The sequence below is a fragment of the Balaenoptera physalus genome (genome assembly GCF_965194825.1).
Source record: "Balaenoptera physalus genome assembly, chromosome: 4".
NCBI classification, from domain to species: Eukaryota; Metazoa; Chordata; class Mammalia; order Artiodactyla; family Balaenopteridae; genus Balaenoptera; species Balaenoptera physalus.
Window position 1 is genome coordinate 54,895 of NC_138891.1, and position 12,538 is coordinate 67,432.

Sequence of the window (12,538 nt, forward strand, 5' to 3'; positions counted from 1 at the left end):
TCCCTTTTTCCCCTTTAAAGTTTTTCTGTTTTGCTCGGCATTCATATTCCAGCTGCCAAGCCCTCTGGCGGGGACCAGGCATTGCATTCCCGGGATGGAGATTAAGGTCCGCAGACCTAGGCCCGAGGGGGCCGAGGGGCCAGCGGGCCGAGGGGGCGGGGCCGAGAGGCCGGTAGGGGGCGGGGCCTTGGACGTCCTGCGCGGCCATTGTCGGCGCTGCGTGAGCGCGTTGGGTCAGCGCAGGCGGGCGCAGCCGCGGCAAGTTGTGCGAAGCGGTGCAGGTGCGCGGCCGGCTTCCCTCCTCCCCGGCTCGCCCGCGCCCCACTCCCCTCCCCGGGAGCACAGCGCGGCCCGGCCGAGGGGCCGGCGTCGTCTGAGCGCCCGGGGCGGCGGCGGTGGCGGCAGCGTGGGGACCCAGGACGCGAAGCCGAAGAGGAGCGTGGCGATGCCCCGCACGAAGCCCCCGCGAGGCCGAGGCGCAAAGAAGGCAGGCGGGGGCGGGAAGAACCGGGCCTGCACGGGGAGGGGCTGGCGGGGAGGAGCCGGGCAGGAAGAAGAGCCGGTCGGACCCCAGGGCCTCGGTCTTTTCCAGCCTGCGCATCCGGAAGATCCTGTCCAAGGGCAGAGGTGCCGGCGGCTCCCGTGACGCTCTGCCGGACCCTCAGGCCCTGCAGGCCGGCGAGCTGGACAGCGCCCACTCCCTGGTCACCAGAACCCCGGACCTCAGCCTCTCGGCCGTCGAGATGGGCCCGTCCGATACCGAGTGGGCCGACCGTTCCGAGGTGACGCTTCTTCCGGCGTCCCGGCTGGGCCGGTTTGGGGGGCCCGGCGGTGGCCGCGGAGTCCGAGACCGCGGCGGGGCGCAGCGTGGACACAGACCTCCACAGTTTTCACTTGGCCGCGGGGCAGGAGGACCTGCTCTCGGACGTCCAGCAGGCGATCCGCGTCCAGGAGCTGCAGCAGCTGCGCCCTCCCCCTCCCCACGCCGGGGCCCTGCTGGGCCTGGACCGACCCTCGCCCGTCGGGCCCCAGACCCGCCCGCTGCCGCCGCTTGGTTGAAGTGGGCTCTAGTCAGACCGTCCTGGATTTGAGCCCTGGATTTTCCACTTTATTGGGCAAACTAAGGTAAATGGCTTAATTTCTCAAAGTTTGTTTCTTCTGTAAAATGAGGGGTCACCGTAGTTCCTGAGTAAGAAGAAAGCATGAATACAAGTAAAACATTTTGCACAGTATGGGGTGTACAGTAAGTGTTCGATGTATGCAGTGTTATAGTATTTGGGGTCCCAGTGGAGCCATGCACAGTAGGGGAGCAAAAGGGGAGGGTTGACTGAGTCTTCTTGTAGCTCGGGAGCTAGTATTGGAGGCAGGACCTGAGAGTCCACGAGGAGTTGACTGCAGGGACCGGCTGTAAAAGGAGTGTGTGTGCTCGGCATGCAGATGCAGGTGACCACGGAGTACAGGTGGTTCTGGGTTGTAAACTCGGAGACTGATGGGTGGCAAGGAGGCCAGACGCGTAAACAAGGACATTTGTGTCATCCTGGTGGTGCTTTTAAATAATTTTGTGTAGTTATACCATGAACAGACTGGCATTTATAAAAAGAAAAATATTCTGGTGGCAGAACGGAGAATGGGTTGAAGAAGTTTAAAATTAGTGTCTGGTCGGTAAAAGTGCCTAAACTGAAACAGGGGCAGTGGGGAAGGAAAGAGACAGATATGGGGAATATTCAGGATTTACAGTTGTCAGGACTCGACGTTTGATTGGATGATTTCCTTGGCTTCTGAGTCACATCTTTGGGTGGATGGTGATTCTCTACGAAGCGTCAGAATATGAAAGCGAGAACAGATTTCAGGCAAGATGGTCATTTTCTTTTGGACATCTAGAATTCGCGACTCTTTGGGACATTGTGTTGGCAGTTCTTGGAGGACAGAGGAACTGGGGTTACTGGCATAGGCCATGAGTTATATGCTAAAGAGGTAAGCGTATGAATGTCGTAAGTTACGATACAGTGGAGAGAAATACATTGGGATAAAGTTCTCAGGAACAGTGAGGTGCAGGTGTAGAGAGAGTAGACGGAATGGATTCACGGGAGGCTTGGCTGGAGGATATCGTTTAAGTTCTGAGGGGCAGAGCTGGTCTCCTGATTCCGAAGTCCAGTCTGTGGAGTGATTAGAACTGAGCTGTCGGCTGAGAGTGGACGCCCCCTGAATGGTGGAGGACGTTCTGAGAAGCAGACGCGGGGTCCGGGAGCCGCGGGAGGAAGGTGGGGCCTCGAGAGGTAGGCGGGGCCGCGGGAGGTAGGCGGGGCCGAGGAGGCCAGCCAGGGTCCTCACTGAGGGGGTCGATGATGACACTGCCAGGTGAAAGGGGATTCAGAGGTGGAGAGTGTTTGCACAGGGTGGGCCTGGAACATTCTCTAGATGATTCTGGAGGCCTAGGTTGTGCGGCCACGTTGTATGAGAGGAATCAGGAAAGTCACCTTTCAGCTCGGCTGTCACTTGCTTGGCTTTCACATCCGTCTTGTCAGTTACCATCTTGGGTCCTTATTCCCGCTCCTCGCTTCAGCCCGTGCTTCTCAGTTCAGGGCCACAGTCCTTCCAGGGTGGGATTGGCAATGTCTGAGGACATTTGGTCGCCGCAGTGGGGGAGGGGTGCAGCTGGCATGTAATGGTGGAGACCAGGGATGCTGTCCAGTACTTTACAGGACCCCTCCCCCAACAGAGAGTGTCCAGTACCAATGCCAGCAGTTGAGGAACCCCGTGATGACATTTCATTGCATCATATTCCCACGTAAAGCCTTTTTAGTGGTTTTTCTGTCAGGATGAAGCCCACATTCCTTGGATCTCCATGACCTGCCTCCTTCTCCAGCTCGTGACCCACCTCCCGTTCTGTTCCTCCACACCCTGCCCTTCACCTGCTGAAGTGCTGTTCGGTTTCCTGGACTGTCCCTGGGGCTGGGTGAAGGCTCCTGCTTCTGCTCCTGAACTCTTACTTCCTAGTTCAGTTATACTCTGTGTCAGAGGATGCTCTTCAGGGTCAGATGTCACTCCTCAGACACCTTCCTTCACCACCAAAGTCTGCATTTTTCTCTCTCGAAGGACCTAACCTGTGTCATCGTAGGCTACATACCCTGCATGCCCCAGTGCATATTAAATCTCCCGTGGAGCTGCCCTCGTGATGGTGCAGTGCCGCATCCCTGTATTTACCGTAGAAACATAGATCTACGATGAACGCAGGGATCTGGTGTCCCCAGAGTGGTCAGAGCAGACTCCAGTCCTAGACTGTGGATTCCTGCCCATCTCCTCAACTTACTGAAGACGTTGGGGCAGTTACCCAAGGTCACAGATTAAAAATTTTCATGTATAAGAATAGTACCTATTGGGGGTTATCTTGAAGATTAAATGAGACTAATTGTTAAAGCATTTAGCACACTACCTGGCATGTGATAAGTGCGACGTAAATACTAGAGATGACTGTTTTTATTATCTCTCAAGTTTCTATCAAAGAATCCAGCATAGCCATTCATTAAATACGCCCTGATTTCATGAAGAGGAGGCTGGAAGGAAAGCCGTGGTGACTGAGGAAAGGAAGACCTGGAGGATCTATTAAGTGGATTGTTTGAATGATCAGGAGTTTCCTGTATTTCATAATCTCATGAACTTGGAGGGAAGGAGGTAGAGGATGGGATGGAATGTGGATTTGCTCAGGAATTGCTTGTCTTGGGAACCGACTCTCTATTGGATTTCTGCTTCAGGGCTTATTGTCATTCTTCTTTCTTAATCTACTTGCTACTCTTGATTTTACTGGTGTAATTCCCACCTTCTTCCCCCAACCCTCCCACTGCACATTTTTCTGGAGAGAGTGGGAAAAGCTGTGAGTCAGACACCTGGCAGTTTGTGAAGGTGAGGCCATCACGCCCACTTGGTGGTGTGTTCATGGCCACTTCACAGTGACCACGTGCTTTTGGGGGAAGTGTCACATGCAAATACTGGCACATCAGTTACTTATTTGTAGTGTCAACCTAAATAAAGGAGGTAAACTGAGGCAACCTCAAATGACCAGAAATTGAGTTTATTGGGGAGTAGCAGAGGACTTGCAATTCAGGAAGTTGGTTGAAGGCTCGGGGCAGCTCTGTTTATGGACAAGGAGTGACAACGGGGCGTCCAGCCAGAGTCCAGGCAGTGACTTCATTGACTTGAAGATGGGGAGGGACTCTTGGCAGGTGTTCACTGGTCAGGAGACAGGTTTCCGTCTTCTGTAAACCAGGCACTTAGGGGAAATCAGTCTCTTGGTTCCTCAGTTTGTTTCCTGGGGGCGTGTGCGTGAGAGTCTCCATCCCCTCCCCCAGTTCTATTTCAGACTGAAATCCTCTCGTGGTCACTTTCACTCACTCTGTTGTGTGTGTGTCCAGCATACTTTGCAGATAATATGGCCTGAAAGAATGAAAGTACCGCTGTCTACAAGGACCTCTGCTTTACTCAGAATTCCTGAGACAGAGGAACCCAAGTGCTAGAGGTTGTTTATGCACAACATTGTTCTTCTCTCTCAAGGACTCTACAATGTGGAATACACTTAATTTTCTTGGCTGAATAATTCTTGTAGGGTAAAATTATTGAAGGGAACTGTCAATAAATGTAAACAGGAAGAAATCTGCTTACTATTCTTAGTTTTCTTCAAAGGGCATTTTTTCATCCAACTTTATTTTTAGTTAAAAAGTAGTTTATTTCCTAAAGAATATGATAAGTAGATTGTGTCAAGAAGTTCCGAGTTGGTTTCTCTCTTTGCTGGCTGTGCACTTGCATGCTTTTTCAATAGTTGTATTAGTAACCTTTCTTTAGCACAGACTTGATTGTGTGCCGGGTCAGGTTACATCCCCCAGTTTTGTAGTCATGTGGTTCAGTGTGAAGGAGAAGGATTTTAATACATGTTTTGAAAGTTATTTCTCTGGACTCCATCATTGTATGGTTGTATGTAGTAATCAGTATCCAAGCTTTCATGCATATGAAATGAAGCACATATATTTTGAAATTATTTTATTTTTTTGACTTGGTATGTGGTTTAGTAAATTTCTAACATGTGCTGCTTTTTGTGTATTCCTTCTCAGAAGGCAGACAGGTGATTCCCCCCACCCCCACCCCCCAGTTACGCTCAGTTGGAGAGTATTGTTGCAAAAGTAGTGATGTTACTGATTGCTATTTCCTCACCACGGTGTAAATGCTGCCAGGACTTTTATAGATTTCAGAATAATAATCTCCAGCCATGAAGTTCATTGAGGTTTAGAAAAATCAGCTTTTAAAAACTCATTAGTGGCAGTCACCCTTTTTAAGTTAATGACATACTTTCTTCTCTGTGGTTTGTTTTTCTCATTTAAGGATTATGTTATTTCGGATGCCTGTTTTGCTTTCACAACTAGCGCTCTTATCACTTCTTTGGCAAACAGTGTGGGTGATGCAGAATCCATTTTGAGTTTATATGATGGACTTTTATGAAAATGGGTGACTCAGCCCAACTTTTCTGTTGTGATTTTCTTCTCTTTCTCGTGGATGTGCACTGAGTAGTAAGTTCTGTGGATGTGACTCGCCTTTTGGTGGCCTCCTTCTCCCGTCTCAAGAGCCAGGAGGAGTGCAGAACCTGAAGGGCCCTTGGACCCAGAGGACACCAGCCAACCAGGAGCTTAGAGGGCTTTTCCTCCAGATTTTTACTAGCCTTTGGAAATCTGAAAGATGATTTATTTCCGTTGTATCACTTTATTGTCTAGATGAGGGGTTGGCACAGTTTCTTAACGTTGGCCAGAGAGAAGATATCTTAGGCTTTAGTAACTGTTTTACAGCCTCTGTCTCAGTACCCAGCTCTGCTGTCGTCCTGTGAGAGCCGCCGCAGACAACGTGCAGTGAATAAGCGTGGCTGTTACTTCCTAACAAGACTTCATTTACAAACATGGCAGCGGCTGCAGTTTGCTGGCCCCTGGTCTATACTTAGGTAAAACGTAAAATGTAAATGTATTGTGTAGTGTGGCTTTTCTTTCCGTCTCTAACCATGTGTGGTCACCAGCCCGTCACGTAATCGTTACTGACTTTTTTCATGAAAAATGCAGCTCCTCTCCCTGTGCTGTGTCTCTCACTGTCCAAGGGGCTGCCAGGTGGGCAGGTGCAATGCACAGTGTTTCGTGGGGACAGGAGACTTGAGTTCCAAGTGGTCATTGTGGCTGGAGCACACTGTCCAGTGTGAGGGGCCGGCATGGGGGCGGGGCATCTGCAGAGAAGATTCTGGGTGGTACCCAGAGCCCTGGATGGAGGCTTCTGGAAGACGGGTTTAGGAATTGGAACTCAATCCCGGGAGCGGTGGGGAACCACTGGAGGGTTTAGGCAGAGGAGAGGGCATTCTGGGTGCTGTGGAGTCTGGACCGAGGGGTATTCTGTGGGTCTGACTTGGAGGCTGGAAGATTCTGAGGACGATGAAGTGGGAATCCAGGGGAGTGGAGGTGCTGCCCTTAGCTATAAACATGGTGCTGGGGATGAAGAAGGGGCAGTTCTGATGATACCGGTAGATTAGTGGTTCTCCCAGCACGCGCGGGCGTTGGAATCACCTGGAGGACTTGTGAGCACAATTGCTGGGCCCGCCCCAGAGGTTCTGAGGAGGCCTGAGCTGGGTTCCCAAGTGATGCTGCTGATGGTGGTCCGGGACCACACTCTGAGAAGCTCTGCCTTAGAAGGTTCACATGACGAGCCTCAGGGATTTGGCTGATGATATAAAGGCGAGGGAGAGGGCAGGAATAAGGAGGGTATGTGCCCAGATTTCCGGCTTGTGCGACAGGGGAGACGGTGGTGCTGTTTACTGTGTGAAGTACAGGAAGAGCAGGTTGGGAGAACAGTTAGTTCAGTTTAGGTCTTACGGAATTTGGGGATAATCTCCTGAAAGATATGCAAAAGTAACTGGTTATGTGTGTCTAGGGGTCAGGAGACAGAGCCTAGGGGGAGAGAGATGGAGGAAGCTTCATCGCGTAGATGATCCCTGAAGCCGTTATGCATTGAAAAGGCCTGCAGGGTGAGAATCAAGCAGGGCCTGACTTACAGATGAGATGAACATTTATGCAGTGGGCAGGGGGCAGGCTGCACGGGGCAGGTAAAGAGCAGTCAGAGGTGGGGCAGAAAAAAAGATTAGAAAAACAGACAGATGGAGTATTAAGTGATATTAAATGTTGCTGAGAGGTCAAGATCAAGTAAGGCTGAAAAGCAGTCATTGAATTTGCCAAAGGTTATTGTTATCGTCAATGACCTTGCAGACGTAGAGAGCAGTCTGGATGGGGTGCAGGGGGCGCCGGCCGGGTCTCCGCAGGCTGAGGCTGTACGGAGGGTCTGGGTGTGCTGGGGAGATGGGATGGGGTCAGCGCAGGTGTGTGATGAGTGCCAGCGGCTTTGTGTCAGGTGGGTTATGAGTGGGGAAGGAGAAGTACCTTTTTTAAAAAGCTTGGGAGTGTTTAGAGCCTGTGCAGATGCCGATGGGAGGGGTTCCATAGAGAAGGAGAACTGATGGATAGCGTGTGGTCCTGGAACGCAGAGGGAGGGCATACGTAGCTCAGGTCAGGGTTGGCCTGGGACACGGACAGGAACACCTGTGTGTGAAAACAGCCGTGGGAAGGGGGACGCAGTGCAGGTGGGCTTTCTAGGTGGCTCACGGGAAGGTGAGGGAGTGCTGGCGGCTTCCGTGTTCGCTGTGAATTAGGAGACGTTGACCTCTGTACTGGATGAGTAGGGGTATGTGAGGCCAGATATTTGAAAACGGTGTGGAAACAGTTCATTTGGATGCACAGAACTGGGACTGAAGGCTGGCGGGAGGGATAGGGGTGCCCATGGAGGCCGGCAGAGGTGCAGGGTGGTGGGTTAATGTCGGCCCTGCCCCAGCACTGGGTGTGGCAAAGGCAAAGCAGCACAGGGATCTCAGGCTGGCGCTGTGCCGGGTGATGCATCGGAAGGTGAGTGAGGATGGGAGTTGGGAGTCAAAGAGCTCAGAAAGGGGCAGTGACTTACCTGTGGCCGAAATGCTTTGGACAGAGCCAGAAACCTGTCTCCTGACACTCAGGTGGATTGCTTTTCTCCACAGCCATCCTGCCTCCCTGAGAGAAGGAAAAACTTCTTCCACTTGAAACATTCTAACTTTCCCCATGTTCTTGGTGGTTAATGGTGCCAGTGTATTCATTAACTGAAGTTGGGTAATGAGTATTTCTTTAACAAAGTAATCCTGTGGCTTCGGGTCAGGTGAATGTGCTCTAAAGAATCTTGGACATTTTTAAAGCTGTTTGAGGGCTTCCCTGGTGGCGCAGTGGTTAAGAATCCGCCTGCCAATGCAGGGAACACGGACTCAAGCCCTGGTCCAGGAAGATCCCACATGCCGCGGAGCAACTAAGCCCGTGAGCCACAACTACTGAGCCTGTGCTCTAGAGCCTGCAAGTCACAACTACTGAGCCCACGTGCCACAACTACTGAAGCCCTCGTGCTCAGCAACAAGAGAAGCCACCACAATGAGAAACCTGCGCACCGCAACGAAGAGTAGCCCCCGCGAACCGCAACTAGAGGAAGCCCGCGCGCAACAAGGAAGACCCAACGCAGCCATAAATAAATAAATAAATAAAAAATAAATAAAGCTGTTTGAAAAAGATGTTGGGGATCCTTGTAAGTAAATACTAGGGATTCACAGATGGAAGACAGCCTACGAAGAGTGGAGCTTAGTATTAGTAGCTTGAGAAATCTGCGTGGAAAATGAGGACCCGAAAATGTACTTGAAATACTGCCCTGAAAGGAGAACTTTAAAAACGAGAATTTTTCCACGATGTTCCATGTGAAAACCCTGGTGTCACCAGTTCACTTGGAGCAGCCTGGGAGGAGGTCAGTTTAGATCAGAAACTGAGGGGATGGGCCTTGGGTGCAGCTCAGAAACGTGTTGGAGTGTCCTGGTTCTTGTGAGTCTGGAGAGACGACATGTGAGCCTGCGGGTAGACGTAAGGGGTTTGGGTGTCATCACCATTGTTTTCCAAGGCCAAGCTTCTCAAGGTACCAGGTGGGCTGTATTGAAGGTCTTACCGATCCCACCAGGGGCATGACAATAGGGTATGCTTGCAAACAAAGCATCTGATGCAAAGTCAAAATATAACTGAGGTTAGGGATTGGCATTAATGGATTCTGAATCTGAAAGTGGCCTCATTTTGTAGTAAATATTGGTTGTATGTTGTCTATATATTTACTGAAGGTGGACAGGGAAGAGGACGTCTGGACACATGGAGGTGGAGGAGGAGGACAGGTGCCTTCCGAGGAGGGTCACAGGCACAGTGGAGAAGGCCTTTCTTTCTAGTTTTCTGTTACAAATGCAACCAATATTTACTACAGTAGGAGGTGATCTTCAGATTCAAAATAGATGGCAGTGGAAGCCAGGGCAAGATCTGAGTCGAAATCCTGCGTTATGTACCTTAGAATGCTGATCTTGACTTAATACTCTGCAAACAGGGATGTTCGGGAGACAGGCTCTGAGATTTGTGCACCAAGTAGCAGAAGGTCTTTGAGGGGCCCCCGTTGGTGCATCCACCACTCCCCTTCCTGGGTGTCAGTTACAAAACTGAAAGACAGTGGTCTACATATGCTGACTTTCAAAGTATTTGGGAAAAAGTATGTACTGAGGTTTGCTATCTAATAAGAAAAAATTTACTCTCATAGAGGATGTATTGACTTAATATTTAAGAAGCTGCCCCTGATTTATCAGGCACAAATCTGATAGCAGTATTGTGGTATTTCAGTTGGCAACTGCTGCAGGCTTGTCCTTTAAAATGGTATCTTGGGAATTCCCTGGCGGTCCAATGGTTAAGACTTAGTGCTTCCACTGCAGGGGGCCTGGGTTCCATCCAAACCAGGAATGTCAACTCACTGTGGACAATAAGCAATGAAGACCTAAAGGCAGGTGATGCTTTCCTCAGTGTGAGCAGGAAAATGTGAGGGGGAGTGATTATGTCCATGGCAAATGCAGGTTAAGTGAATCCACGTGGGTCTGTTGGGTTCCCCCAGTCCAGGCGTTAGGACTGAGGAGAGTCAGAAAACTGGAATTTATTTCTTGTTCTTGATGCCATGAGACACATAATGTAGATGGTCTGTGGCTTTCAGGACCATGGTAAAAAAACTAAACTGTTTCCATGCTTCAGCATTTCTCTGTTTTGCTAAATACATACGTACATACATACATACATACATACATATATACATACCTCAGCAGTAGTTATGGGGGAAACTGAAAGTGGTCTTGGGTCCCCATATTTATCATCAGGGGAGCTTTTTTTTCCATCTCACCCAAAGTAGGTCTCAGTGAGTTATGTTTTTATAGCAACATCATTAACGACAAAACCCAGGAATAGAAGCCAACATTTAGTCTTAGATCCAAGCACTGTGCTAAGTGTTATTTAATTTAAACATTTATTTAACCCTACTTCCATTTTCTGGTGTGAAAACTGAGGCATAGAGAGTGTCACTTGCTAAGTCCCGGAGTTCTGTAAGTGGCAGAGGCGGACTCCAGACCCAGGAAAGCTGACCCCACGTCTCCTGCCTTTCCTCACTTCTGTAGCTGATGTGTTGCCGAAGCTGTTGATTCAGAGACGCTGCTGCCCATGAACAGCGCGGGGCCTCCTCCGACCCCCGGAGGGCGCATCCTCCCATAAGTTATGGGCGGCCCTCCACCTGCAGCCGCGGTTCTCTCTGTGGAGCATATGATTCTGAAGTGTTTCCTCCTGAACGAAATCCGTGTGGAAGCGGACCCGCGCCGTTCAGACCCGCGTTGTTCAGGGGTCACTTGTCTATCTGGAAACTCTGGCCTTGTTCCGTTGTCGTCACTCTGGCGCACGTCACCTCTGTGCCTCCTGCTTGGTCTCCGTGTCCCCTCCTGCCCCTCAGCTCCTTCTCCACAGACGATCGATCCCGTCACCTGCTGGAGATGTTCACCCTCACCTGAGGCGGCCTCGGAGCCCTCACTCACGCCTGCAGGGCCCTCCCTCAGCGGGCTCCCGGCTGGGTCTGGAGCCTCTGCTCCTCTCTGCCACGTTACCATGCTACCGCAGAGCTTCCTAAAATTCGAATTTGGGCTCCAGTTTTGGAAAGTCCGATTGATTAGGTCTGAGGTTGACCTCTGGAAATAGGGGTTTTGATCAGCCAGGTTTGGGAAAGCCTTGCTCTAGAAAATGTGTTCTATGATTATTAGTTGCTGCTTAGATGTGGAAGCTGCTTTTTGCCTTTTTTCATTAACCCCAAGGAGGTCCTACCTTTGAATTCTCAAGAGTTTGAGCTCAGCTGATGAGGGCCACTAGGCTAAGCTTAATGACCCAACGTCTTCCCCAGATGGCTCGTTACGTTTTGGTTCACTTTCTGTGTGTAATTGAGAAACTGCTCACGTGAGAGAGAGAGAGAGAGAGAGAGAGAGATGGAGCTGGTCTCCAGGTGGTTGACGGACTCTTAAGTGGAGCTAATGCCACCTCTAATTTATTATGGGAACTTTCTCTGTTTAATTCTTTCATTGTTCTCATTTGAAAAAAGGTGAGATGTAAAATGCAGATATTCAGACCTGGAAGCATAACTCTGAAAAAATCCCTGTCTTTAACAAAAAGTTTATTAAATTTAATCTTATTCAGTATTTACTGTGGCCCCAGGCCTAATCCCTGGGATTTTTCTCCCTTTATATATTTATAAGCATGTTCTTCGGAATTTTACTTTTGAAATACAGGGGGTTGTGGAACAAGGAAGTTACAGAATATTAAGACTGAGAATAAAATAATTATTTATGAGTTTACCAAAGTTTCAAACAATTCTAGAGAGAAAAATTTTAAAGCTTTTCAATAATCTTGTCTACAGGGTACGTATTCTAGATTAAGAAGTTGTTATGGAATGCATATACAGATATAGATAAAGTTATTTTTTACAGATATTTTTATCTCTACTGTTACCACATATACTAAGTACTTCTGATTTGATTTGTAAGCTATTTAATTGTACCACATAAATGTGAATGCATAAAATGAGCAAGGTACTATTACTGTTAGATTCTTCCTTTCTTTGCTCTGTTCGTGCCAAGCATTTCTGTGGCATTTATTCTATAGCATTTATTCTGCTGCATTGTTTATTGCCATTCCCCTATTTTGTGGAAGAGAAGTTAGGTGGCCATTTCTTCTTGGCAAGTCTCTACGCTCAGCAAATACGCAACCGAGGTGCTAAATTTCAGTCAAAAGTAGAAGTCAGCATCATTTTGAAAGTTTCTTCTCATTCATGCACAGGGATCCAAGTAGCACATGCTTAGCTCTGCCCTCTTCTGGTGATTTCAAATTATGGAAAGGGAATTCCCAGAACAGGATTACAGATGACCCTTGAACAATGTGGGGTGAGGGCTACCCTCCGAGCAGTCGACAAGCTGTGTATACTTTATAGTGAGCTCTCCGTGTCTGCCGTTCAGCCAGCGGGTTGGGCTGCAGTATTTACTATTGAGAAAATCCACGTGCAAGCAGACCTGTGCAGTTCAAAC

At 49.4% G+C, this 12,538-nt stretch overlaps 1 protein-coding gene across 12 annotated transcripts in view; it reads left to right on the plus strand.

Annotated features, from left to right (window-relative positions):
• Positions 1-270: 270 nt before the first annotated feature.
• LOC309660302 (uncharacterized protein) overlaps positions 271-12,538 on the plus strand; it is a 181,035-nt gene continuing 168,767 nt past the window's right edge. For 10 of the 12 annotated variants that reach the window (XR_014263323.1, XR_014263324.1, XR_014263325.1 and 7 more), the window contains exons 1-2: positions 271-1,125; positions 5,841-5,977. The gene's annotated coding sequence lies outside the window, so the exon portion shown is untranslated. The remainder of the gene's footprint in view (positions 1,126-5,840; positions 5,978-12,538) is intronic. The other 2 variants (XM_082460812.1, XM_082460811.1) reach the window with 2 other exon arrangements.